The sequence below is a fragment of the Leptodactylus fuscus genome, chromosome 3, assembly GCF_031893055.1.
Source record: "Leptodactylus fuscus isolate aLepFus1 chromosome 3, aLepFus1.hap2, whole genome shotgun sequence".
Lineage (NCBI taxonomy): Eukaryota > Metazoa > Chordata > Amphibia > Anura > Leptodactylidae > Leptodactylus > Leptodactylus fuscus.
In genome coordinates, this window is record NC_134267.1 from 84074769 (window position 1) to 84102392 (window position 27624).

The 27624-nt window shown below is 40.8% G+C and overlaps 1 protein-coding gene across 2 annotated transcripts in view; it reads right to left on the minus strand.

Moving 5' to 3' along the window:
- HIVEP2 (HIVEP zinc finger 2) overlaps positions 1 to 27624 on the minus strand; it is a 167079-nt gene that overhangs the window by 111568 nt on the left and 27887 nt on the right. For both annotated transcript variants that reach the window (XM_075267867.1, XM_075267866.1), the window contains exon 2: positions 14898 to 15024. The gene's annotated coding sequence lies outside the window, so the exon portion shown is untranslated. The remainder of the gene's footprint in view (positions 1 to 14897; positions 15025 to 27624) is intronic.

The window sequence follows — 27624 nt, forward strand, 5'->3', positions numbered from 1 at the left end:
CCTAAATACATTGCTTCAGCAGAACTCCTTTGTTTGTTCACTATATTACTTTATTCATTTTTTTGTGCCCACAGCCCTGACCTAGCTGCTCCTGAGTCAAGTGATGTGTCTGCCTGCTCTCAGGGGGAGGGAGGAGGGGCTAAGTGCACGGGAGCGAGCCTGGAGGGGGGGGGGGGGGTAGTTTACCCTTTGGGGGAAGGGGACGCCAATACACTGTTTAGACGCCGGCACAGGTGAAGCCAGCAACATCGCTATGCTTCTGCCCTGCATGAAGCAAGCAGAAGCGATGCTGTTATTCCGCTCCGGGGTCACATATGCAAAGCCAAGCGGCGAGATGCCGCCGGCCCTGCGTGCACGCTCATACACCAGTCTAGCCTTCATAATGCAGATCCGGCACCCTGTCGGGTCTGTACTTGCATTGTGAAGGCTAGACGGTCTATGAGCGCGCACGCAGGGCCGGCGGCATCTCGCCGCTTGGCTTTGCATATGTGACCCCGCCCACCAATGACAAGACAAAGCCGTAAGACAGAAGATTTTAGAGGAACGAAGACTGGTAAGTATGCGACGTGGGAATACCCCTTTAATTTGCTTGTGCTACATTTTGTCTACACTAGACTACGGTATATTGTACTTCTATTGCACTGAGAAGACCAAGTAGTAATATAATAAAGAGGACTTTGTTGAGATCTCATGTATCTCCTAGGTGCTTTTAAATATGAATTACTAGCATCTGCCCACGACTTCGTCTGGGTGTTGCTGTTGTCGATGATCCGATTATATTTAGCCAATTACTGTTGTCAATGATCCACCTGCTCCCGCATCTCAGCTCTGCTACATCACTGCATATGCGCAGCATACCCAGCTGTATGTACATCTTTGCATATGGAGAGCCTACTCAGCTGTGCTACAGCACTCCTTAAGCTCTGCTACATCTGGCAATTTGGATTACAGGGGTTTGGTTATGTGAGTATCTGAGTAGCTTCTGTGTTAGAAACGGCTGAACGGATGTTGCTGAAATTTGCCACAGTTCTCCCCCCTCCCCCATCAGAGGCTGAACACCACATTCCCCCATCGTACTCACACAAAGTCTACACCTGATATACTCCTCTTGCCCACACACATCTTGCATGTTCTGTACTCTCCTGACCATTCATTACACTCCATTTTCACAGGTTCCACACTGTCCGGTTTCATCCTATATAGCTCCGCCCACACAATAGCGTGATCCTATCTGAGAACGGCTCAAGGACCTGTGATGATGTCATCAAGGGTCCTTTAGTGTAGTCTGAACATAAATTCGTTCATAGCAGTTATGAAGTGACGTCATTTACCGGGATAAAAAGTAGCCTTTTAATTGGGGTTCCAATCTATGTACAGTATGTGGCATATTTCAGGCAAATCCGTTCAGCCGTTTTTTTTGTGTGATTGAGGAACAAACATCCAAATACACAAACATCCAAACACACAAACTTTCACAGTTATAATATTAGTAGGATAAAACATGACTAATTCTCTAAGCATCTACCTAAATGTGGGCCCCTGGATCCTCACACAGCCCACACCTCACACATCTAGTAGAACTTTTTCTTCTCTTGTTTCTCTTTGGCCTGTTGATGTTGTTAGCAAGCTGAGGTTTTTGTAAGTGATCCAGGTGACATGCAGTGGAAGAGCATCCTTGTCTGGGGAACACTAGCTGCCTTGTCTTCTGTTACAGTGGTACGTCTGTTCATCAGTATTGCGAAGAGCTCGAGAGTTGTGGAAGGGCGATAAAGTTATAAGACTTCAGCAGAGAAAACTGTGCTTCATTTTGCACCTAGGCCTCCAACTCTTTCCCTGTTTCATGGCTTTAATCGCTACTTTGTGATAGTTTCTTTCCAAAAATATATAACTTGTCTGAAAAGCAGCTGTTCATATATTTATATCACTGAATATATATTTAGATTTCAGCTGAACTGCTCATCTAAACTATGTAAAACATGAATGCTAATGCAATACAATAATCACTTTCACAAATAAATGCAGGAAATATGCCCATTTCATCTTATTTGGAGTAAGCACATCAAAGAGTTAAATTTCCTTGTTAAAAAATACATGTAATGAATTAGCGTAGAGGAAATGGGTAAGCTAATAGGAAATTTGGAGTTTCCTTATGTTTTATACTATAGACGACAAAAGAATCAACTAAATTCCTACTGTAAAGGGCAAAGAAGCAAAAGTCAAACATCTTATTAATGATGGCTTGTCATCAGGTCTAAAAAGCCCAATGCCATACTGTGTCTGATAGGCGCTGTCACCTTGAGTATTTTGGTGTTTTGTTAGGCTGGTCTTACACGACCGTAATTTAAGTCCGCAAATGGTCCGCAATTGAGGGTTTTCAATTGCGGACCATTTGTGGACACATTATACTCAATGCGGCCTCTTACACCACCGGATATTTTATCCGTGGTGTGGCCGGGCCGCAACCGTGGTCCGCAATTTATAGAGCAAGTCCGTAATGCCCATGAATTGCGGCACTGCACGGACTCGCCCATAGAACTCTATGGGCGAGTGTGGCAGGACACGGACATCTGCGGAGTGTATGTTGCCGATCAGCAACTAGTGTTGCTGATCAGCAACATGCGGACCGTAGAATCATTACGGTCGTGTAAGACCAGCCTTAATCCAAATCTTTTTAGGCATTCGAAAGATATAAGCTTTTATTTTTATGCAAATTAGGGTCTATTAGCTAAGTGGGTGACAACACTCATAACACCGCAGAGTCACCATCTCAAGAGAAACAACAGTGTTCCATCCATTGGTTAGTACACCCTAATCTGCATCAACACCGATGAGGTTTATATATCTGGGATAGTTTGGATTAAAAAAATAAAAAATTCTCAAGCTGATGGGGCCTATCAGATGATGCATGTCATTGTGCTTTTAAAACCTGGTGAATGGACCTCTTTTAGTGCTATACATACTAAATATATTAATATCAGCTAAACCCACAGACCTTCTTATCGATATGGAATCTTCCAATTCTTTCCTGATAGCAGATGTTAGTGGAGTGGCTTACTTGTGTATTATGAGATAAAGTCTACATATCAAATGTGCATGGCCAACCTTAGTTTTTCTTACAGAAGCTCACTGAATAGAGTCTGGTGTAAAGATGACTACAGGGATATGTCTGGATAAACACTGACCTAGCAAGGAATGTTGGAAGACTGCAGAATTGTGAATGGCATTCATGGCTTAATAACCCCTGTAACTGAATGTAAACTGACATCTGAAGGAGGCTATGTGCTCTAGATATTTGCAACAGTAGCCACAAGTATATTTAGAAAAAGGAAGAGAGAGCCATAATTGATGAGAAAAATGAGAAACATCTTAAATGGAGTCTATCAATACCGCAATCTCCTCTTCATCACTTATGAGTTATAATAGAGATTGCTAGTGACAAAGTGAACCCCGCTTTTCGTCTTTCTACAGCCTTGTTGTGGAGAAAATCAATGGTTAATCTGCATGTAAAATAGCTGTTCCATGCACCCGAGTCATGACTGTGGCTCACCTGTCACGGAGTGGTGATCACAGGCAAAAATGGGTACTTTGGCAGCCAAATCCATGATCTGGGTGCACTGCACAGCTAATTTGAGCACTGATTTAGGCTGAAGCCGCACATTTCAGAAACACAGGGGTTTTATTGTTGCAGATTTTCTATGTTTTTTTTCAGCCAAAGCCAAGAGTGGCTACAATGGGGATGGAAGATATAAGGGAAGCTCTTATAGCTCTATCTTCTGCTAAATCCACTCCTGGCTTTACCTTAAAAAAAAAAAAACGGCGCAAAATCTGCAATAAAAAAGCTGTGTTTCTGCAACATGAGGCCTCATCCTAAGGCCAGGGCCCCATGTAGCGTAAACACCACAGCAAAAACCACAGCATTTTACAGTAACTGCTGCGGGCCACTATGTGGGGCCTTAGCCTAAAAGTTGATTTTCTTGGCAGCAATATTGCATTGGTGCTGGTAGAAAAAATTTTTAGAATGTGAAAGCAGCAAAGCCACATACTCTAAATCTGTATGTCAATTTAAACAATTTACAATTCATACATTTGTACTGAGCATAGAAAAAGCTACAAACATTTCCAAACACACAATATAATACTAATGTGTATGTAGACCAGAGCAAAAAATATTACAAGAAAGTACACAGTCATGAACAATTTGCTGGTGGCCATTATACTTTACCGATAGGGCACAGCAAACTATCATTTCGCATCCATTCATTTGTATTTTTCAATGCAATCTCCCTTCTTGTTTCCATGGAGCTAAACCTCTCATGCTGTACGCCAGCAAGGAAACCAATGAGAGAGCCCTCACTTCCAAGCTCGACATTGTGTCCACATTATCCTCTTTAAAATACATTCTGGTTATTGTGCAGTAACCATTTCTATATATGCAGGGGTGAGACCATTGAACACCCTACATCTAAGCATCTGCACTCGAGCTTGTCTTTACTAAGCAGCTACAAATCAGATTTTCACTTCTGACAAAGCACCTTATAAAATAGACTGCTCTTATGACATGTTTAGGCTCTGTCCACACCATTTCTTAGAGCAATGTCAGGTCTTGCTGTACAATATGCCATGGTTCAAGATACCAACCATAATGTCACCTTTATCTAATGAAACTAAATGTATATTATGAAAATATTTGTAATTGTAAAAGTGTGACAATGGTATTTTTAAAAGCTTGGGAAATTTGTGAAATGCGTGCAAAAAAAGAAACTCTTAGTACATTTCTGCACAATGGAAGCCTATAGTATGTTTAAGGGTATGTTCACACAGGGTTTTTTGCAGGCGGATTTTGAATCCGCCTCAAAATCTGAATGTAAAAACAACTCCCATTCAATGCAATGGGAGTCACTGGCAGTTTTTCTCTGCTATTTCTAGTGATTTTTTTCAGCTAGTAGAAAAAAAAAGCAAAATTCCTCTGATTCCGCGGCTGAATCAGCTGCATCGTCCATGGCTCGAGACACCCTTCTGATTAAGCCCATTCATCCGGGCCTAGTCAGGAGCGGGATATTGCGGTGGGATGCCAAAGTATTGCATCGGCATCCCGTCGCAGCTAGCTGCGCAAAAAAGCCACGCTAAGAGTTCTCAATAAAACACACAGAATCCATCGATAGACAGAAAGACAGACATGCACGTCTATCTGGGTTGGTTCTTGCTCACCAAAATAGGGGACATCTACAACTGAGCACTGTAGTAACTTTGACCAAAAATATCCTGGAGGATTGCAGGTTTGGTGCTCCATATTAAAGGGATCCTATCATTCATACACTATTTTTTCTAGGTACCACGTCGGAATAGCCAAAGCCTAAGCCTATGAAAGGCTATTCGTCTCCTACCTTTCATTGTCTTCTTTGTGCCGCCGTTCGCCTATAATTCCGGGTCTTGTCGGTATGCAAATTAGCTCTCTCACAGCACTGGGGGCAGGCCTCAGCGCTCAGACAGCACTGGGGGTGTCCCTAATGCTGCGAGAGAACTCTCTCCAGCGCCGCCTCCATCTTCGTCAGGAGCGTCATCTTCAGCCTCTTCTGTAAGCAGTCATTTTCTCGTGGCCTGTGGGCATGCGAAGTCTGCTCTGCCCAAGGCCTGAGGCCTAGAAGTTACAAGCCACCACCAGAAGAAGAGGCTGAAGATGACGCTCCTGATGAAGATGGAGAGTTCTCTCACAGCATTGGGGATGCCCCAAGTGCTGTCTGAGCGCTGGGGCGAGAGAGCTACTTTGCATACTTACAAAAACTGGGACTGTAGGCGAACGGCAGCATGGAGAAGACAACGAAAGGTAGGAGACGAATGGCCTTTCTTAAGGCTATTCTGACGTGGTACCTAGAAAAAAATAGTGTGTGAATGATAGGATCCCGTTAAAGAAATGATGCATTGGTTCATCTTTAAAAGTAATAACAATGTAAATTGTATAATTTTATGTAAAACAGATTTTTTTGTAGGCTTGGTATTGTTATAAATTCCCCATCTTCACAGATCAGAGCTTCTTATAAATGACTTAATCATATGTCATATAAAATGAAGTAGTTTAGAAGAAGCAAAAAGAAACAATACTATAAAACTGATATAACATGTCCTATGCAAATACCATGACAGGTTTATTTGAATATGTCACAAAGGCCATTATATTTTACACTGCCCTGGAAAGCCTCTCCTGAGTTTTGTGTACTTAGTCTGCACACATATATTACCACAGTCCAGATTGTGTAATCTTTCAGTGAAAAGATCAATACTTTTCATGTTAAGAAGCCTTGGTTGTCTGGTGCTAACCTGTATGACGAAAGAGGTTGTTTCCGCGGTGCAGAAGTCCAGGAAAATGATGGACAGTAGCTATTAAGTTTTATCAAGCTACAAAAATTTTGAACATTAATATAAATTTATGGAATCATTAATTTTGGACATGTAAAAAAAATTACAATGTGCTGAAAAAATAAATGGCAAAACCCCAAAAATGAAATAAGTACCAAAGACTTACGTGACAGTCAATTACTATCCATGGACTTACTTTCCTTACCATCTGTACAATGAGGAAATACCTAAAGCTATAGGGGATTCTCAGTGGTTCCCTGCAGCTTAAAATAAACATTACAATGTAACAATATGGCAGATTGACATGGAAAAAACACTTTAGAAACCCTTGTGAAAAAGAATATGAGTAGTTATCACGTGTAATAGATCCCTTATGGGAATACTGAATCCCCTGTTTATGGTTGCCTGTGTCCTGTCAGCACGACTATGACACAGTCATTGAGGCATGTGCCATAAGGTAGCAGGGACACACTACAGGCTGCCATAAACTGCACCTGCACTCTTCTGATGACTTCTTCACAGAATGCATTGATACAGCATTACCCTTTATTTTACTAGCTGGCGAGTCCACCCCATGATTACCACTGTTGTAGAGAAATACCCGCAATGTACCGCTGCAACTAAAAAATTTCCAAGTATGCACTTTAAGGGGTCATCTTAGCTAGGATATACCAAAACTTCCAAATTAGTAGGACTAACATTTGGGACCTCAATCTATAAAATCAATCCAGAGAACAAAGAGGTCACTTCAGCAATTCCCCAGCACAGTGAAAGCAAGACCCTGCACAGTGAATGGCTGGAAACACTGAAGGGGCATTGGTCTCTTAATTCTCCACAACAGACTTGCTGGGTACTGTGGGAGTCCTGCTACAAAGACCTCAAATGAAGAATAAAGAATCTAGAGATCCCACTACGCAGCACTTTTCACAGAAACTTTCTGCCCCAATGATACCTATACGGAAAACGCCAGCATTTGCGCAAGTATAACTGACATGCTGCGATTTATTAAAACACAAGCATTTCTGAAATTGCAACATTTCTGCCGCACATTTTTCTCTGCAATGTGTGGATGCAGGGGTGAACCAGCCCCTTTTGCCGCCTGAGGCGAACTACAGAAAGCCGCCCCCCCCCCCGGGAGGGGGCGGGTCGGGGCGTGGCTTAGCGGAGGGGGCGTGGCGACTCGAAGGGGGCGGGGCTGTCTGCGCTCTGCCTGTGCGTGAGGGGAGGCTGCTGGAGCAGCGCTGCTCCAGTGGCCTCCCCAAACCACCGCTCGGTGCTAAGCCAGTCCAGGACAGCTTGTCCTGGACTGGCTTAGGTTAGTAAAAATGCCGCCCTCCCTGAGGCCCTGGCATAGCGCCGCCTGAAGCGCTCGCTTCAGGTCGCCTCATGGGAGGTGCGGTGCTGTGTGGATGGGATTAGCCAGAATACCATCCACTTTGCAGGTACTGTAAAATGACGAAGCCAAATCGCGATGTTTACGCTACAGGGGCCCCCTGGCTTAAGACAGATATATGAGTTGGTGTCAGTTTGGGGGACAGAGCAATGAAATCATCTCCTTAGACACTTTAAATGAGGCACAATATTCATTTTCAGATAGTATGCATGGATGTTTTAGAATAGCGTTTCCCAAACTTTTTGAGTCGAGGAGCTCTATTCAGGACAGAAATTCTATAGGGAGCACTTAACATACTTTACCTAAAACCTACATAGGAACCAAAGACAGCGAGCGACATTATTAATGGGTGGGGGGGGTCTGTAAAATATTCTGTATTATGGTGAAACTTGTGACCACGTGTTGAGAGGCCTTATCACGATGGGAGGAGTCAACTTGTTATGAAACATGTGGTTGATTTATTAACATCTTGAAGGAAAACACCGGAACAGGGAAGATGACCAAAATAACACAAATATCAGTCAATGTCTCAGAAGCTTATATCTTCAGAGAAGTTAGATTTCTTCATCTGGGTATCTTGTAGTTAGAGCTTGGTTCATGCTTGTCATCTGGTTGATGGACTTAGGCTGGTCACGTCTTCCATGAATGACCACCTGCCAGGACCACCCACCCTGGTCTTCCCAAAGAGAGCCAGACGTGTATTTCTTACTCATTTATATTCATGAGAGAGGGTGTAGTCTTCCATCTTGTTGCTATGTAAGGAGGTTTCTAAAATGGTGTACTTTAACCGCACCCATGTACCCAGAATATAGAAGTGTGATGTCAGTAGAGTTTAACTCTTTGTGTGCTAGAGAATATTGTAATATTATAATATTTAACATTCCTAACAAATTGATATTAGATATTACATTTTCTATTAACTTTATTCAAATTTTTTTCTTTTTCAGTCACAGTTAAAAAATAAGGAACTTAACTACATATAATGAAAAACAAAAATCCTGAAACCACAGATCTTATATATAAAATTGAATTATTTCAGCCTCAGCAATCTCTTCAACACTGCAATTGAAAAGTCTTATCACCCAAATCTGGTTCTGGATAACCACAACATCCATATTTTAACTTTTTAACCTAATATTTGAACATTCCTGTTGGATGTTGAAGCCGCTGCTCCTACTGGAGGGTCTGTGTCAGTGGTATTAACTGCTTTTCTAAAGGATCCAGGCTTCAACCAGTGATCCATTGCTGAAAAACCAAATTAGGTATGTATTTCGAATAACATGTGGCGAATAACTGGAAATACTGCACAAACTAAACTGACACAGCAAGGATCGAGTGACCGCACATTACGAGCATGAAAGATGACTAAAGCACTTCTGTCCGTAGGTACAGTTTGTTCGGTGAATATACGAGACCAGCATATTAAGCCGGGAAGGGCAGTCTAAGACCAGTGTGGAAGTGCCATCTGACCATGAAGCGTTAATCCACCGGGCTCGTTTATTCGCCGAACAGACCATAGTGCCGCGCTGGTGGAATATTAGGAGTGCACGTGAACCAGTATTTTAATTGTGAAACCCTTTACATCTATCAGTTTTTTATTGTTAATCGTTTATTATCGCCATATCGCGGAGCACCTGTAGATGGTTCGCACTTGGTGCTCCATGGAGCACAGTTTGGGAAACACTGTTTTAGAAGATAGCATGAGCTGAACTGGTATGATAAAATGTCTGCCTTTTCAATGAAATCATCCTGTTAGTGCTATTCCTTATGGCTCATACTATGTGAATAACTTACTCTTAGGTCACTGTGCTTACAGATATCTGTCCCTCTTTATTCTGGAAAATTATTCCATTTTCTGCGAAAGAGATTAATAGTTAAACCTATTAAGCAGAGACATGTCATACGATATTCTTTGGTGCCAGAAAAAGTTTGGGAATGGGTTTAGTACACTCTGACTGTTCAAGATAGCACAATGCAACCTGACAAAAAGCATACATATATTATGAGGCCAAAAGTAAGAACAACCCTTGTCACTACTAGTTTGGGCAAATTTAACACACGGTAGATGACAGCTGACTGTCTGACGTCGTAGTGTGAACTGCAATAGTTTAAATAATAATGGCACAGTTATTTGTTCTTTACTCCATAGTTTAGGCTGTGACTTCCACCTAAAACCAAGAAACCTTGAAATGTCAAATATAAGCCAGGAGATATCGCTGAACCTCTCTTAAACTTTTGTGGATGAATAGATGTTGTTGCTCTGCCTGGCTGTATGTGTCTGTGCCCTCACTCTGTCTGCCACACTGCTTTTCCTACCTATGGGTACTACTTTCCAGTCCTTCCTTGAAGGGTGTATTGGCCCTTTAAGAAATTCGAAACTTTGCATTCTGTTCCCAGACAATCCACTGCACCTGTGGGCTTTTTAGGGAAGCCACTCCTACAGAGCAAAAACCTTCCTGGCTTGCTGCAGTGCTGCAAAAGTGTCTCTACACCCTGCCTGCCTCCAATTAAATGATCTTGGTTGTGCTTTTCAGATCTAATTCTGTGTTGCCAGTCCTACCCACTGCCTGGCAACTGTATAGAATTTGCACTGCCAACCCTGATCACTGCACTTAATCTATGCTGCCAGCCCTGATCACTGCCTGATAACTGTTACGAATCTGTGCTACCAGCCCTGACCATTGCCTGATTACTGTATTGAATCTGTGCTGCCAGTCCTGACCACTTACTAATTATTATATTGAAGCTGTCCTACCATCCCTGACCATTGCCTGCTTACTGTATTGAATATGTGCTGTCAGCCCTGCCCATTGCTTGGTTAAGGTATTGAATATGTCCTGCCACTCCTGACCACTGCCTGATTACTGTATTGAAACTGTGCTGCCAGTCTTGACCACTGTATGATTACTGTATTGAATCTGTGTTGCAAGCCCTAACTACTGACTGATTACTGTATTAAATTTGTGTTTCCAGGCCTGACCACTGCTCGTTTAATGTACTGAATCTGTGTTGCCAGCCCTGACCATTGCCAGTCTCCTGAACTGAAGTTGTCCTGCCAGCCCTGACTACTGCCTGATTACAGTATTAAATCTATGCTATAAGCCCTGCCCATGCCTGATTTATTGAATATGTGCTGCCAGACTTGGCCTCTGATTGGATTAACATAACTAATAAACACTGCCTGCCCTGACTTTTCTCCATAGCTTTAGTAAGGGTCGGTTCACACTAGCATATGTATTCCGTCCGGTTAGAGTCTGCATGGAGTCCCCCCGGACGGAATACAATCTCAGTTTCAAGAGCTGTGCTGTAAAAGCACACGGACCTCATAGACTATAATGGGGTCCGTGTGCTTGCCGCACACTGCCCGCATGAATCATTCCTGAGGGCAGTGCGCGGCAAGCACACGGACCCCATTATCGTCTATGGGATCCGTGTGCTTTTACAGCACAGCGCTTGAAATTGCAATTGTATTCCGTCTGGGGGACTCCATGCAAACTCTAACCAGACGGAATACATATGCTAGTGTGAACCAGGGGTAACTCTGGCCTGATCCCTACTCACTGGTGTATGATTAGTCTGGGTCAGCTGTCACCTATACATAGTGGTAGAGACCAGGTGGTTCCCTACAGAGAAATCCAGATCCCTGCACAGAAGTTGAAAGGTGAAAATCAGGAAAACACTTGGACAACACCCTCAGGAACAGACCACAGTTAAACTGGCTAGGTGTTAACGCAGTAGGTCCACTTTCCCTGCCCGTTACAGAAGTTAGATCCTCAAAGCCATGTTTCATTATCTAGTGAGGCCTCCCGAAAGAGCTGAAGCAAGAAAATACAGTATAATGTGGTAGGTAAAGGATATGACTAAAACATGAGAATAAATCCTACAAATTTCCAGTTACTCTCCATAACTAAAATATGAGAATTTTTGAGGTTCCCGGTTTTGTTTTTTCTTTGCCTACATGTACAGTACAGACCAAAAGTTTGGACACACCTTCTCATTCAAAGAGTTTTCTGTATTTTCATGACTATGAAAATTGTAGTTTCACACTGAAGGCATCAAAACTATGAATTAACACATGTGGAATTATATACTTAACAAAAAAGTGTAAAACAACTGAAAATCTGTCTTATATTCTAGGTTCTTCAAAGTAGCCACATTTTGCTTTGATTACTGCTTTGCACACTCTTGGCATTTTCTTGGTGAGCTTCAAGAGGTAGTCACCTGAAATGGTTTCTGTCAGGTTTAATACGTGGGATTTCTTGCCTTATAAATGGGGTTGGGACCATCAGTTGTGTTGTGCAGAAGTCATGTGGATACAAAGCTGATAGTCCTACTGAATAGACTGTTAGAATCTGTATTATGGCAAGAAAAAAGAAAGTAAAAAAAAGTAAAGAAAAACTAATGGACATCATTACTTTAAGAAATGAAGGTCAGTCAGTCAGAAAAATTGGGAAAAGTTTGAAAGTGTCCCCAAGTGCAGTTGCAAAAACCATCAAGCACTACAAATAAACTTGCTGACATGAGGACCGCCCCAGGAAAGGAAGACCAAGAGTCACCTCTGCTGCGGAGGATAAGTTCATCCGAGTCACCAGCCTCAGAAATCGAAGGTTAACAGCAGCTCAGATTAGAGACCAGGTCAATGCCACACAGAGTTCTAGCAGCAGACACATCTGTACAACAACTGTTAAGAGGAGACTTTGTGCAGCAAGGCCTTCATGGTAAAATAGCTGCTAGAAAACCACTGCTAAGGACAGGTAACAAGCAGAAGAGAACTGTTTGGGCTAAAGAACACAAGGAATGGACATTAGACCAGTGGAAATCTGTGCGTTGGTCTGATGAGTCCAAATTTGAGATCTTTGGTTCCAACCACCGTGTCTTTGTGTGACGCAGAAAAGGTGAACGGATGGACTCTACATGCCTGGTTCCCACCGTGAAGCATGGAGGAGGAGGTGTGATGGTGTGGGGGTGCTTTGCTGGTGACACTGTTGGGGATTGATTCAAAATTGAAGGCATACTGAACCAGCATGGCTACCACAGCATCTTGCAGCGGCATGCTATTCCATCCGGTTTGCGTTTAGTTGGGCCATCATTTATTTTTCAACAGGACAATGACCCCACACACACCTCCAGGCTGTGTAAGGGCTATCTGACCAAGAAGGAGAGTGATGGGGTGCTACGCCAGATGACCTGGCCTCCAAAGTCACCAGACCTGAACCTAATTGAGATGGTTTGGGGTGAGCTGGACCGTAGAGTGAAGGCAAAAGGGCCAACAAGTGCTAAGCATCTCTGGGAACTCCTTCAAGACTGTTGGACGACAATTTCAGGTTACTACCTCTTGAAGCTCATCAAGAGAATGCCAAGAGTGTGCAAAGCAGTAATCAAAGCAAAAAGTGGCTACTTTGAAGAACCTAGAATATAAGACATATTTTCAGTTTTTTCACACTTTTATATAATTCCACATGTGTTAATTCATAGTTTTGATGCCTTCAGTGTGAATCTACAATTTTCATAGTCATGAGAATACAGAAAATTCTTTGAGTGAGAAGGTGTCCAAACTTTTGGTCCGTACTGTATACCAAGAACTAAAATGAATATGTTATAAAATGTTTAATGACAATTTCTTGGGAACTGCAGTGCTACATTAATATATATGATTTGCCTACTTGGTTATGTTACCATTGATTACACAGCCATAATGAGCAAATTTGCAACAGGAAGAGCCCTGGCAATGCTGTAAATATCATTCTTTATAGAGCAGAATTAGATTATCTTTATTATCTCTGTATGACAATAATATTTTCTTGCATGTGGCCATAAACAAGACATTTCTTGTTACTGATGCAAACAACACACAGAATCTGCTAAAACCTCCAGGAGAAGTCTTGACATAAAATAAGCAAAACCAAAAGAAAGTCATTAAAGTTTAAAAAGACAGTCGCAATTCTCTGCACAGCACATTTGTAATACACAAGCTGTTATATTTCTATATCTACAGATGACAATTTCACCTGGGAGTACTTTTTGTGTTACTTATCGTAGCACCATTATAGATGGCTCATAGTGCATTATACATATCACAGCCACATTGTTGTAACATGACTAACAGCCAATTCAACTGGCTCTACTACAAAGAAAAACATAAACTTTACTAGTCACCCCAGTGTATAAAAATATTTCAACAGAACTACAGGACAGGTGTAGCTCCTGTTACTGGATCTTTTGATGTCATGTGTTAAGGTTTGCTTAGGAGAAATGATACTCTACATATGACTGTCCACTGTAGTTTGAGAGAGCTACAAAGGTATACAGGATATCTGTTCAGCATAACCAGTGTGGAATAGCATCATCGCTACATCAGAATCCCTTACAACTTGGGCACCACCCCCTGGATTACTTAAAACCAATGCAGCTTCAAGGATTATTTACTCGAAGGCAGTTCTAAGAATAGATCTTAGTGTGTTCATTTACCAGTGCAAATCCAGCAGAGCTACTAAGTAAAGCTGCAGAAGAAAAAACATGATTTTGTAAGAGAAACACAATCATGCCCTCACACTTATTCAATCTGACATAATTTCATCCTTGTATCATCCTATTATACATCTTAAAGGGGTTATATATAAATGATACGGTCACTACATTTGTCTCTCAATGTCAGCCAGTCTAAGAGACTACAGCAAAAGTTGACCATAAGCTTAAAGGGCTTGTCCAGCCCCAAATCGAGTTATCATACTGATGACAAACACACGGGATTGGTCTTCAGTACGTGATCTATGGAGGTCTGACACCTGTTGCAGCAGCCTCCAGGTTGATCTGTGCAGGATCTGTTTCTCAAACCCTCGCAGATCACATACTGATGACCTAACCTGTGGACTGTTGCATATACAGCTCAAATTCCAAACTTTTTAACTGGTAATTGTATAGCTAGTAATGCATGTGATACCAGAACCATTTTTTCTAGGTAGCATACAACCAGAGATACAACTGTTTGAAATGACCACTTCCACTTTGCCGAATGCTACAGCTCTACACACTGGCAATACAAATGTGTATGAACTTTTCCATGTATCAGCTCAGTTAGAAGGTCCTAGGGAGAACTTTAGAGCCTGTTTTCTATTAAAGATTTTGGTTACTTTGACAAAAATGTACTTACTAGTTTAGGTGAAATATTCTGCAGCCTCGGGATATCCAAACAGGCTACAGGTCTTGAAGGTCATAGCGACAACCAATGGTGAATTCTGGGGAGTCCTTCTTTATATTTCCAGGAAATGTACAAGCAGCTGGAAAACAAACATATACTGATAAGCAGACTGAAAGTACCATGAACGCTGGAGCGAACAAATGTAAATCTCAGAGTTGTTAGGAGGGAGCAGTGGGTATATGAAGGCATACAAACAGACTATGGTTGGCCCAGAGAGACCACTAATAGAGAGGACTGTTTGATCCACCGAGAAACACAGGTTGCACTTTTATTACAGACCCCGTTTCTGCCTATACCAGGTGCTTGTCAGAATTCCGCTACTATCTTGCCACTATGGTCTAATTTTGTCCAGTCTGCTGACCCATCTTGTATTTTCCATTTTCCTGAGTCAGAGAGTCTGAAGAAGGCCCCCTGGTCGAAAACGTTTACATATCTCTACTCTGATTGAATCTATATTGTTTGTACATATCACTTCCTTTACACTGGATCGGTGATAAAGGATGTATCAAATTGCTATTGGAGTTTGAAGTCTCTGTCATTGCTATGTTCCGTAGCACAGAATATTTTCACGTCTTCAAGAGGTTAAACATTTTAAAGTAATTGAGCACATTTCATTCAGAAATGCAGTAAGACTAGTCTGTACAGATGAAGGGCAAACACCCCAAACCTGTCCTGTCTACAAGTGGGGAACTCCTGTCTTAGTATGAGGTCATTGGAGAAGTAACTGTGAAATGTCTAAGAGTCAGATCAGAAGCCAACAGAGGCACAGGGAGTGACTGCTAACTTTTACCATTCGCCTTGTGTTTACTTTGGGTTATGCAATAGATTAGGGATTTTCCAGTCATTGCCCCTTGGATGAAGCAATAAAGATACTGCAGATAATTGCTTCATTGTTAGCAGGGCAAGCACATTCCCCTCACAGGAACACACTACTCTGACAAAAAGGCATATTGTACTTCAGTCAGTAAACTTGCTTCACATTTCCTTTTACGGCACTCTCCAGCTTTTACCTGTGTCCATAACATATGTTATTAGCAGACAGAAGTTGTTAACTATGGTACAAGGTTTGTGGCAGTATAAGAGCAGAAAAGACACCAATAGCTCAGGCCTCACAGGTAAGGCTAGGTTAACACTAACGCTTGGTCGCCGTTGGGGGTGTCCGTTCCCCGTTCCGATTGAAAAATGCAGAGGGAAAAGTCTTGTAAGCAGCACTTTTCTCTCCTCATTTTTTGAACGGTAGAAATTAAAGTCATAGTAAACACTTTTAAGTGGATTAGGTTTCTGTACTTAGAGTGGACCCAAAGAACCGAATGCTGAACGCTAGTGTGAACCTAGCGATAATATAGAAATAAATATTGAAAAAGTTTAATACCCCTATCTCAGCAAATTCTACTTTCTAAGAAAAAAGCAAAAATCAATACACCAATTATACATATGTACATTTTTAGAAAATTGTGTTCTGTTTCTGGAGTTAAGTGCCTATTGTGGCACACAGACACAGTTTACCGTTTTCTTCGCTATTAAAATTTATGCCTCTGTTGCCGAGAAATCCATTTATTTCACAATATGTAAATGAGCAGATTTAAGCACCATGTGTGGCGCTGATGCTCCAAACTGCTACACGCTGCCCTAAGCTGAAATTTGCCAGACATTGATGCATTTATATTATATTTTCTGTACATTTTTATGGTGGCAGTCCTCTTACTTGAGCTGCTGTTAACAGCATTTAGAGATATGCTTTGAAGTAGCCACATAGCTCATAGCCACCAATAGTCTTGAGACAACTCACTGACTCCTAAGGGAGAATTTTCTAAACATGCTACTTGAGGTTTGTGACCTCCTTACTGAACAGAAAGGAGAGTAGATAAGCTGTGAGGTGTTATATTACATTGTAATTCTGTGTAATAATAATTAGATAGAAAATAAATTTGTGATAAAGGCCAAGATTTGGGGGGTTATAGGGGTTAAGAATAGACAGTGACGTAAACATGGCACACTGTGGCGCACCTAGTTTAGGCTAAAATTTTTCTACATGCTAGACATAGGGGGTATGGACTCTATTCAAAGCCTTACTTACATGTGACAAAATGCAACAAAAATGCAACAAAATAGTATTGAAAAATTCTGGCTCAACATATGCCAACTAGAAGGTGGCTTAAGTAATACAACTAGTGGCAAACTGGACAGTTCAGAAGAATCTTTTAGGCATATTAATTAGAGATGAGCGAGTAGTAGTCGATCGAGTAGGTATTCGATCGCATACTACGGTATTCAAAATATTCGTACTCGATCAAATACTACTAAGCTATTCGCAGTAAATATTTGATTCAGAACCAGCGTGTATAGCGTGTATAACAGTGCATAGCATTTGGCAAATCAACGCTGGTTCTGCAGAAGGCTCGTCCTTGCTAGTCGAGAGAGCTGGCAGCTTGCTGTTACGAGTGAGCTTACTGTTTCTCATAGGAATGAATTGACCAGCGGTGATTGGCCAGTGTACAGCATTCGGCCAATCAACACTGGTTCTGTCAGAGGCTCATCTGTGAGGAGGCAGAATCTAAGGTCGGACCACAATGGAGACTGCTGTGGTCCGATCTTAGACTCCGCCTCCTCACAGGCGAACCTCCAGCAGAACCAGCGTTGATTGGCCGAATGCTGTACACTGGCCAATCAACGCTGGTCAATGTATTCCTATGACAAAAAAAGTCAGCTCCCTCGTAACAGAAAGCTGCCGGCTCTCCTGACTAGCAAGGACGAGCCTGCTGCAGGGCCAGTGTTGATTTGCCTCAGGCTCGTCTTTGCTATTCGGGAGAGCTGGCAGCTTGCTATTACGATGGAGCTTACTTTTTATCAATGCAACTGCAAGCGCTGTGCAGTTAAAGCACATGGACCCCATAGACTATAATGGGGTCCGTGCGCTTTAACTGCACAGCCCTCCTCCTAAACACTCTCCTCCTGTTATTCATGGAGTTGGTGACTCTCCTTTAGTCGAATAGTGATTTCCCCTGAAACGAGCATTTTTTCCCATAGACTATAATGGTATTCGATATTCGATTGAGTAGTCGTAAATTGAGGCTCTACTCGAAATGAATATCGAATCTCGAATATTTCACTGTTCGCTCATCTCTAATATTAATATAATCAGGACACAGAAGGAACAGTTTCCTAATCTTTCCATCTATGTGACCTTTTTCAAGGGAGTCGGTGCATGGAAATGACCTGTAAATATTAGTAATATATCCAAAGTCAGTGGACAGTATGCCCATAAATTTCATATACAATTAAAGTTGTAATATATGAAAATAACAGGATCAGCATAATTATTCATCTCTCAAAGATCTCCATACAATACAATATAAACATACAATACAATATATATTTACAATTTGGTGATAAGACAGAACCCCGAATATATGAAATGTAAGCAGTGAAAAGCATAGTGGCTAAGCACGTGGTAACAGTCACATAGTAATAGGTATATAGACTGCTATAGCCAGCAAAACCCTGGTAAAACCCCTGTGATATATAAATATTCTTTATCTGCATTCGTGAAGTGGAGTGCCACAAATTTATTGTACAGTGACATTGGCTGTGATAGGCCTTTTGCTGGCACCTGGCCTCAGTATGAATACATTGAGCAGGACTATTATAAAATGCTATAATACTGAGATGATTGGGAAAAATGAACAGATTAATGTACAGAACAAGACGTGTTGGTATATTATTAGGTTTTGTAACCAGTGTGAAAACTTCACAATTTTAGCATTCTTCCTAAATTTAAATGACGAGGAAAAATTAAAATAATCTTAACATAAAAGACTTGATTTAAGCAATAAGGTCTTTTTCTTATGATACATGGTATGATACAATGGTTCAAAAACCACCTTATTAACATTTTGTTGTTCACGGGTTTCATGCCCCAGTCCCCCCTAGCTAGGGGATTAATGTACTAGTTGCTGGTAGATTAAAGTGCTTGTTCCTGGTAATAACAAAGGCTATGGTGTCCAGTTGTTTATGGCTCTGTCTGTTATGGCTGGTGAATTGATGCTCCAAGGTAGCCCAGTGTTTCTGTTGACAAGTTATTGTGTGTCTTAATTCCTAGGGTTCAGCAGTTTGTTGCCCGTACCTATGGTATCCAAAGTTTAGTAAGCCAGTCCCTGGTACCTAGTAGTTTAGTGTTCAAGTCTCTTCAGTCCAGTGGTTACTGTCACATTCTGAGAGTCCATTGATCTGATGCCAGTAGAACAATGATACCTATGATCAGTAACTGGAGATAAAAATGGATCTGTGATGGGAAAAAGTGGTTGTTATATAACCTGTAATAAGCTCCTTTCAACCACATAAGAGAGACTGGGTACTCCTCCTAAACGCTCTCTCAAAGTGATAGAGACAATCTGATGCTAAGGATACTTGGGAAATGCCCTCCACTGTATCTACCTGGAATCATTTTTCAACAACTTTTCATAGTTTGTCATTTGTAATAACATATCACACTGCAACAGTTTAAAGGGGCTCTATCATTGGGAAAAGTCATTTTTAACTAACCAAATACTTGCATAGGCTTTAGAAAAGCAATTTCACTCATACCTCTTGTATGTAAATTGCCTTGGTAGTTTTTGAATAAGTCAGTTTTTATCCATATGCTAATTAGCCTCCAGCGTGCACCCCGAAAGTATGTATATACTTTATGTATATGAGAGCAGAGAGAGGAGTCATCAGCACAGCAGCCTCTCTGCTCTCATTCAGTATGGTTGACCATACTGAAGTACTGGAGGCTACCATCTGGCCTCTAGGAACTGCAGTTTTTACCACATCTAATCCACATAGGGTAGATTTTTGTTCCTGATGAGCCTCTAGAAGCTAGGAGGCGAAACGCGTAGAACACAAACACCCAATGCAAACTTATTAGGCTTTGAATACTTTAAGGTCTAATGGCTTTAATACAGGGAATGTATGAATCGCTTAGGAAAGGTGTATTTTATATATGGCCTCACTAGAAATGATTGCCCAGTTGTCCCAGACGTATTGATGGGACAGGGAGGTCAGGCAGTGTTGATTCAGCCCCTGTAAAGCGGCTACTTGGCCCCTAATACTTACCTGTGGAATTTTTTGGACAGCGGGCCCACTTTTGTTACCTATAGGTGTGATGTAGTGTATGGGGAGATTTAAACATACACCAGTGAATTCCACCACACCCTTTGAGATTTAGATTGTTGATATAGGTGGACTGCACTGCATTGATTCCTTGATATTTATTTGTTGTTTCCCTGATCATATCTACTGGAGGGGGTCACATAGTATTGTCAGTGTGGCTGATGTTTTGGAGGGACACAAGTTTTTAAAGATCCCAATAAAAGTTACATTTTAATCACACAATTCAGTCCCACAATGCAAACAAATCTATAACAGCAATTACAAGGACAAGGTGTACCGAAGAGGTTGAGTCTAATGGAAAATATATAATCCAATGATATGCTGGATAACAAAAGATAATAAGTTGACAACATCAGTTGTAAAGGTGATCAATAAGTAGAGTTATGTTCTTAACTGATGTGCACATTTACATATCTAGAAAATGTGACCTACGACTCCTGCCGTCATTGAAGTAAAAGCAGGCTGTTGATAATTCTATGTATAGCTCCACTTTGGCAACTTTTTTTCAGGATATATGAACAAGAAGCTTAAATTCTAATTTCCTAATTCATTATTATCACTCTACCTTTCTATAGGAGTAACCTAATATAGGAATAACCTATTACTATTATAGGGGACAATCATATTTGTTTGGCTACCCAACTCGCAGAACAGTATCCAATGCTTGGCAATAAGATGTTACTAGTTTAACATATTTTGCAATAATTTAATCTGAAAAATCGCTCCAAAAGGGGTCCCTGAAACAGACCATAAAGAAGAACGGAAAGCTACCTGAAATTTCTACTTCCTTTATAGTTAATAGTGGATAGCTGGACATGGTTTGTGGTTTTCATACATTTGTTTACTTATATAAGAACTCGGATGAACAACAATCAATAAAAAATCTACAGTCAAAACCGTATTTGCAGTATTATGACCACGTCGGGTCTCCACCGGAATCTGGTTGAACAAGAAATAACAGTTCTCATAATAAAACTCAGATATTTGAGTCACATTTTTCCATTTCAAGTGTACCATATGTAAAACCTATAAAATCTGCACTTTTGTAGAAACCCTAAGGAAGTACATTTTATGAGAGATTTACTGTCACCTACCATATTTTATTGGATATACATCACCTATCAACAGTATTCACTGCCCCCTTTGATTTTTTTTCAAGTGCTATTGTATCACAGGAGGCTTTACAGTAGGTTAATGGTTTTGTAATGGGTTATAGCAATGCAGTAACCATATATTCACATTTTACTTCTGTTGTGCTTCAGCATTTGCAGGTCAAATTTGGAGGTTCCAAGACATGATTTTGGCAGGCTTGGCCGTATATGTATAGTATATAGTTACTATGGGAAGAATATGCAAATCCGCCTTCCATGATGTAATTAGGAAGACAGTTGCTGCCTCATTGTTGCAAACCAATAGAGGGCGCTCACTGGAATGTGCAAGCCTGTCTTAAGACAGGATTCCAGTGAAATAACCCAATAATGGCTGCTCCCTTTAGCCTCATGCCCGACCTTCCAAGAGGCCTTTGTTTAGCAATGACGCTGGGATTATTACCAGGTTATAGTCTCTCAATCGAGGACAGCTGTTTCGATCTGGTTGGATCTCATCAGCCCGATGTAGAGAGGACTATAACCTGGTAGAGGTGAGAGGCTTAGACAGGGTTCGGGGGATATTGTCACTCCTTAGGGAGAGACCACCATATAGGTGTGTGGAGACTTGTTAAGCCTTTAGCGCTCCACTTTGCAAGGAACTATGGGAAGAATATGCAAATCCGCCTTCCATGATGTAATTAGGAAGACAGTTGCTGCCTCATTGTTGCAAACCAATAGAGGGTGCTCACTGGAATGTGCAAGCCTGTCTTAAGACAGGATTCCAGTGAAATAACCCAATAATGGCTTGCAAAGTGGAGTGCTAAAGGCTTAACAAGTCTCCACACACCTATATGGTGGTCTCTCCCTAAGGAGTGACAATATCCCCCGAACCCTAGTATATAGTTATACCTACAGTACTCTCTCTCTTTCATTTACAGATTTAAAGGGAAAGATTAGACATGTTGGAGTTCAAAATGCCTTACTCTCTAGTAGAGGCATCTGACATCATCTTATCTCTCTTTTCCCAGTTACTACATCTGAATGTTCGGCCAGACGGAGTATATATCACTATTATAGCAGCACATTTAGCATGAACTACTGAGAGTTTACTTTGTATTTATTTTACATACTTACATAGCACCACTATATTCTGCAGCATTTTATATATACTGTCATCACTCACTGTTTTAAATAGGGCTCACAATCTAAATTCGCTATTAACTGGAGTACCCTGAGGAAACCCACACAAACACAGCTCCATGCAGAGCTTCTGAGGTTTTTACCTTTCCTTCTGATTTCTGTCAAGTTCAGTGTTGTCTTGAAGACATTAGTCACATTAATGTCCATAGATATATACAGAACTGATACTATTCCAGCTAAGCTGCCAGTAGACATGTTGAATTTGATTATACAGGCTTTTTCTGACCACACTGCCTCTGACAAAAATGAAAAAGGGGGCATACCGACATCAGAATATGTAATGCAGTAGTGCAGCCTCAGGCAGTAGGCCAGCAATCAGAGCAATCCACTTGTAAAATATTGAAAATAACCTTTCATATTGTTACTGTATGCAAAATGATGATTAGATATTTCTATATTTCACACATAATAAAAGTAAAGCAATTCACCCTGTTGTGATCAGTAGAGTCAGGCATACTCTTAATTCCTGCAGACAGGCTATCTCACGTGAGGACTACTATTAGAAGCACTGCACTAATATTAGTGCTACCTATTTTTTTCTTCTATAGTTTGTCTTTGTTGAAGTCACATACTTTGTCTTGTCATCTTTCCAAAAAAAATAATGCAGAATGTATTTAATTTCAAAACATCAAAATCAATATTAGCAGAGGGAACAGAGGACAGTGGTTTCACCAGTCTGCCAGATAACCTTAGCATATAGAAGTCTGTGTCCATGGAAAGTTACAGTGTTATGGAAACAAGCAGAGGACTACTAAAGTAAATCAGTGAAGACAATACACGGGTCTGTTAAAATTAGGCAAAACTACTGAGAGCAAAGTCAGTAAGTTGTTGTTTTGTGTCACCTCTCTGCAGATCTGACTGTTCAGATTGCCTGCTGAGTATTGACAAGCTCACCAGCATGTCGGAGATACACAGATTTCTACCACTGCCATTAACAAACAGAATTATGGACTCTCCAACACTAGACGATGTTAGCTTTTCACATTTATGTGAACAACATTGGGAGCCTTTCAAAATGCTTAACCAGACCTGGCTTCAGAATGAGTCAAAACAAAACTCGCCCAGTAAACATCTAAGTTACTTCTCAAATATTTTCTTATTGTGTGTTCTCATGTTATCTGGACAGGGAGTTCCCAAGAACTGAAACCTCCGAAAGTTACTCAAGTGATTACCCGAGTATGACCCAACATAACAAGGAAGTTGGTACATAATTCTGAAAATCAGAATATCTACATAAAAGAGGTGTGTCATGTAGAATTTTGAAGGCTCATCAAAAATAAAATTTGCAAACAATGAGACAGATTGATACGGTCAGATACTCATAGCTCAAATGTGAAAACCCTCAGCCATGAAATGTCTATGGGCTCGTTCACACGGGGACAGAGGGGGCGGATTTTGGCGCGGAATCCATGTCATAATCCGCTACCTCACAATGGTGGTCTATGGAGACCGCTAGCAATCTTTTTTCCGTGAGCAGCATGTTGCCACTCACGGAAAAAAGAAGCGAGCTGCCCTTTCTTCAGGCAGATTTCGCGGCTCATTGAGCAGCACCCTCCAGACTAGGCCCATTCATTTTGCGCCTACTCCGGAGTGGGAACCCGCAACTAACAGTCGCGGCAGACGTGTTTTGGTCCCGATTTTTATGCAGCTTTCCGCGTCAAAATCAGGACCATAAAACGCTATTCCGTGCCTGTGTGAACTAGGCCTAAACTTGTAACCTGCGAGAAAGGAACTAGAAATGAGCTCCTAGGGGCATATCAAAAGGAATCCATACTTGTCTTAATAGGGTCCAACTAATTAGAATAGTAATAATTGACTTATATCGAGGATCCTCAGGTCTCTAAAAGACTAGTTTTAAAAACAAGGATATCAGTGAAGACTGACTTTTTGCTTGCCTGACTGATTGCTTGTAACACAAAAGTAAACACAACCAAAGTCCTACAGATTCTCTCTTTTCTTATTTTACTTAGTTATTCCTTAGTGGGGGTTTTTTTTTTTTTTTTTATATGCTATCTATCATAGTACGTGGTCATAACTATAACAAGGATGTTTATTGTATTTATTTAACAAAAAAACTAATTTGAAATGTATACATTTGACCTATACATTGAATTATTGGTGTAGTCAATCGGAGACCATGGTATCTTCTTATGATGATTTGATGGCATATGCCAATGGGAGTTAAGCTGTGTTGTAATGCTGACCATACACATTACATGCATATGCTCAGCATGCTCTGTTAGACTGCATATTAAACAAAATATACATTTATATTTAAAATGCTAAATATATATTTATTTTTGTTTAAAAAATGCTACAGGAACTTGACCTCGTGGTACTTAAAGACTTTCATGTCCTCATGAATATGCGGTTTTATATACAACCAGCCCCTCTCACAGTGCAGTGATATCAGAAGCCGAGAATAACAGCATTGCTATCTCTGGAACTGGGGCAGATACCGGCAAAACTCAGTACACTGTCAGCTTTGCAACTGGATAAAACACTCCCGATCTTAGAGGACATGAAAGGTCCTCTTTAAATAGAAATGCCCCAATACAATGTATTGACTGGAATCGCTTCCCCTTGCTGTGTTGCAATGTGACTAATGCAGAGCTGCAGAAGAATCCATCTACATAAACATTAAAAGCACAAGCATACTAAAGTAAATATGTGCTAGAGAATAGGTTTCTTAAAATGCCTCCATTTCTAGTGGTTTAAAAATATGGTACAAATGTATATTTTTACCTTGGTTTTACCTTAATGGGATGGCAGTCACCTGACTAAAGGTGTCGATGCAATTCCAGCTTTACACTGCAGATCTGCCAGAGTAAACAGAAGTCTCCTGTGACTAAGCACATCTTTCAGTAAGGTTTAGGTGGCATAAAGTCACAAAGAAACTGCTCAGTACTTGTTTCAATGTTGTTTAAAACCAACAGAATGAATAACTTTTTCACCTTTGAAGCTTTTGCTACCCTTGCCAGTATTCCACCACCAAACACTTTAACCCCTTAAAGGGAGTCTAGCACCTCCCCCAAGCATATTCAGTTGTCACCACCATGTTAAAGGGCACATGACTGTGATGAACTACATACCTTTATTATCTATGTTACGTTTGTAGATTTAGAGAAAAAAGGCTTCATGGCTGGGCGGTAAGGTATGCCCCCTCTGACAGTACAGCGCTACGGACACTACTGTCAGGAGGAGTGTTCCCAGCTAGACTGTCAGGAACACCCTTCTGACAGTGAAGAGCTATAGGTAACTGCCCCATTTTCTCTTCTCCCAGGGCTTTCTAGCAGTATATAAAACTGCATGTGCCCAAGGACATGAAAAGTCCTCTTTAAGAACGGTTTAATTTGCCACTTCACTGGAATTTCATTGGTGCCACTTTACTGGCATTTCAGGGGCTCTCCAAAACTCTTATTGTGTCCATTGCAATTCATACGTGTAGGCACAAACTTCTGTGATGATAAGGAATAGTGCTTGGCTTTCAGTCCGCTGATTTAGATAGTTTGGGTTTTGGACACCATGTCGTGTTTGTAGAGCCCCTGAGGGCCAGTAAAATGGAATCCTTTCATAGAATGTATCAAGGGACATAGTGAATATTAGTTTTCAATATGTGAGTGCTCAGCAGATGGTGGAGAGCTGTGTGGAATACACTGGGTACACCAAATTCCCCAGTATATTCCCACTAGATCATACGACAGGGAGACATTCTGTTTGGGTGGGATTCAATTCTGGTGTCTTTTCCTTTTCTAAGCCTAGGGTGTACCGTGATGTAGAATTGCACAGCTTATACATTTCCTTCCTACAGCTAGTTTTGCCATAAAGTATGTGAGTTGGATTTTATTGTCACTGTATTGTGCAAGCTTCATTTTTTATTTAGCATTAAACATTCAAAGTTTTTCAAATACAACATTATATGACTGTCCCACTTATGTGACTGGTGCTTATAGAAATGCAGGGAAATGATGCAGAAACAACCCTGTTCATATGTTATGGAATTAATAATTCAGCTCTAAAAAAAGGTTTCTTACTGTATCGCATGTGAACATGCCCTAAAAGTAATGCTGGTTAGACATAATGAAGGGTTCACCTCCCTTGAGTCTGTTAAAGTTTTAACACTAGGTTAAAAACTATGTCAAATGATCTTTAATCGGCTTTTTATCTATTTTTGCAAGCACTATTTGCAAGAAACTGTATAGTGGGCCCCCAGAATATACGTCACTGGTGTCCGCCAGTATGCATAATGCCTTCTCAGACCATATAAGAAAAGTTAATACATTACAATTGCTACACGGTAAGGCTTCTACCCTTGGAGACAGCTGTTCTGTGAAGATTTTAACAATTTCTGAACATCTTGCAGCATAAACCACAGGTGGTCCGACTGCAATATCTTTATAAAACAAAATCTGCTAATTAAATATATTGAGGAAACGAGAAACTAAGGAAGTTCTGGCTAATTTTATTTTCTAAATGGGAGGTGCAGATTAGGACTCAGCATAATAGAAATTAATATGACTATATTATGGAAGGAGTTAACACTTGATATAATAAACACAACCTCATGAAAATGATGGTGACATTAGTCCATTCTACAGGACTATTATTCCTTTCTAATAAGCCCCCAACCTCAGATATGTCCTTCTAACAGTCTTGGCTTACTTTATCAACATAAATGATAATGAGCTGTTTACAGATTAATAAAACTTACTCGCAGACACTTGTTCTATTAAGACCTGAAAGTCTCAGCATGGTTACTGCTCTTCTATTATGTAACTAGCATGTGCAAGTAATAAACTAAGCACGTGTGTACAACTTACTCATACTCAGAACTAAATTTTGAAGAAATCTAAAGTACATTTGGTTAAGTTCCAGTAAGTCGACCTCATGAACACTCCAGCAATGTCTGGGCTAATGAAATGTCTAATGTTTGGTTAGAAAAAAGAATGAGTTTTACATGGGCTGATAAACAGATGGATCTCAGAGGTTTAGTCATACCAACAGAGACAACAGTCACAAGAGAGCGCAGTGGTTATGGCTGACCATCACAGGAACAGAAGGGGTAAGTATGAATTCATTATTCTTTTCTAGCTGTCCCCCAATGGATTTAATTTTATGATCCCAGACAACTCCTTTAAGAGGCCCTTTCACTGACTCCCTCCACCTACTCCAGCTCTTTGCGTCCTTAAAGGGGCTATATCACTAGGAAAAGTCTTTTTTAACTAATCACACCTTTGCAT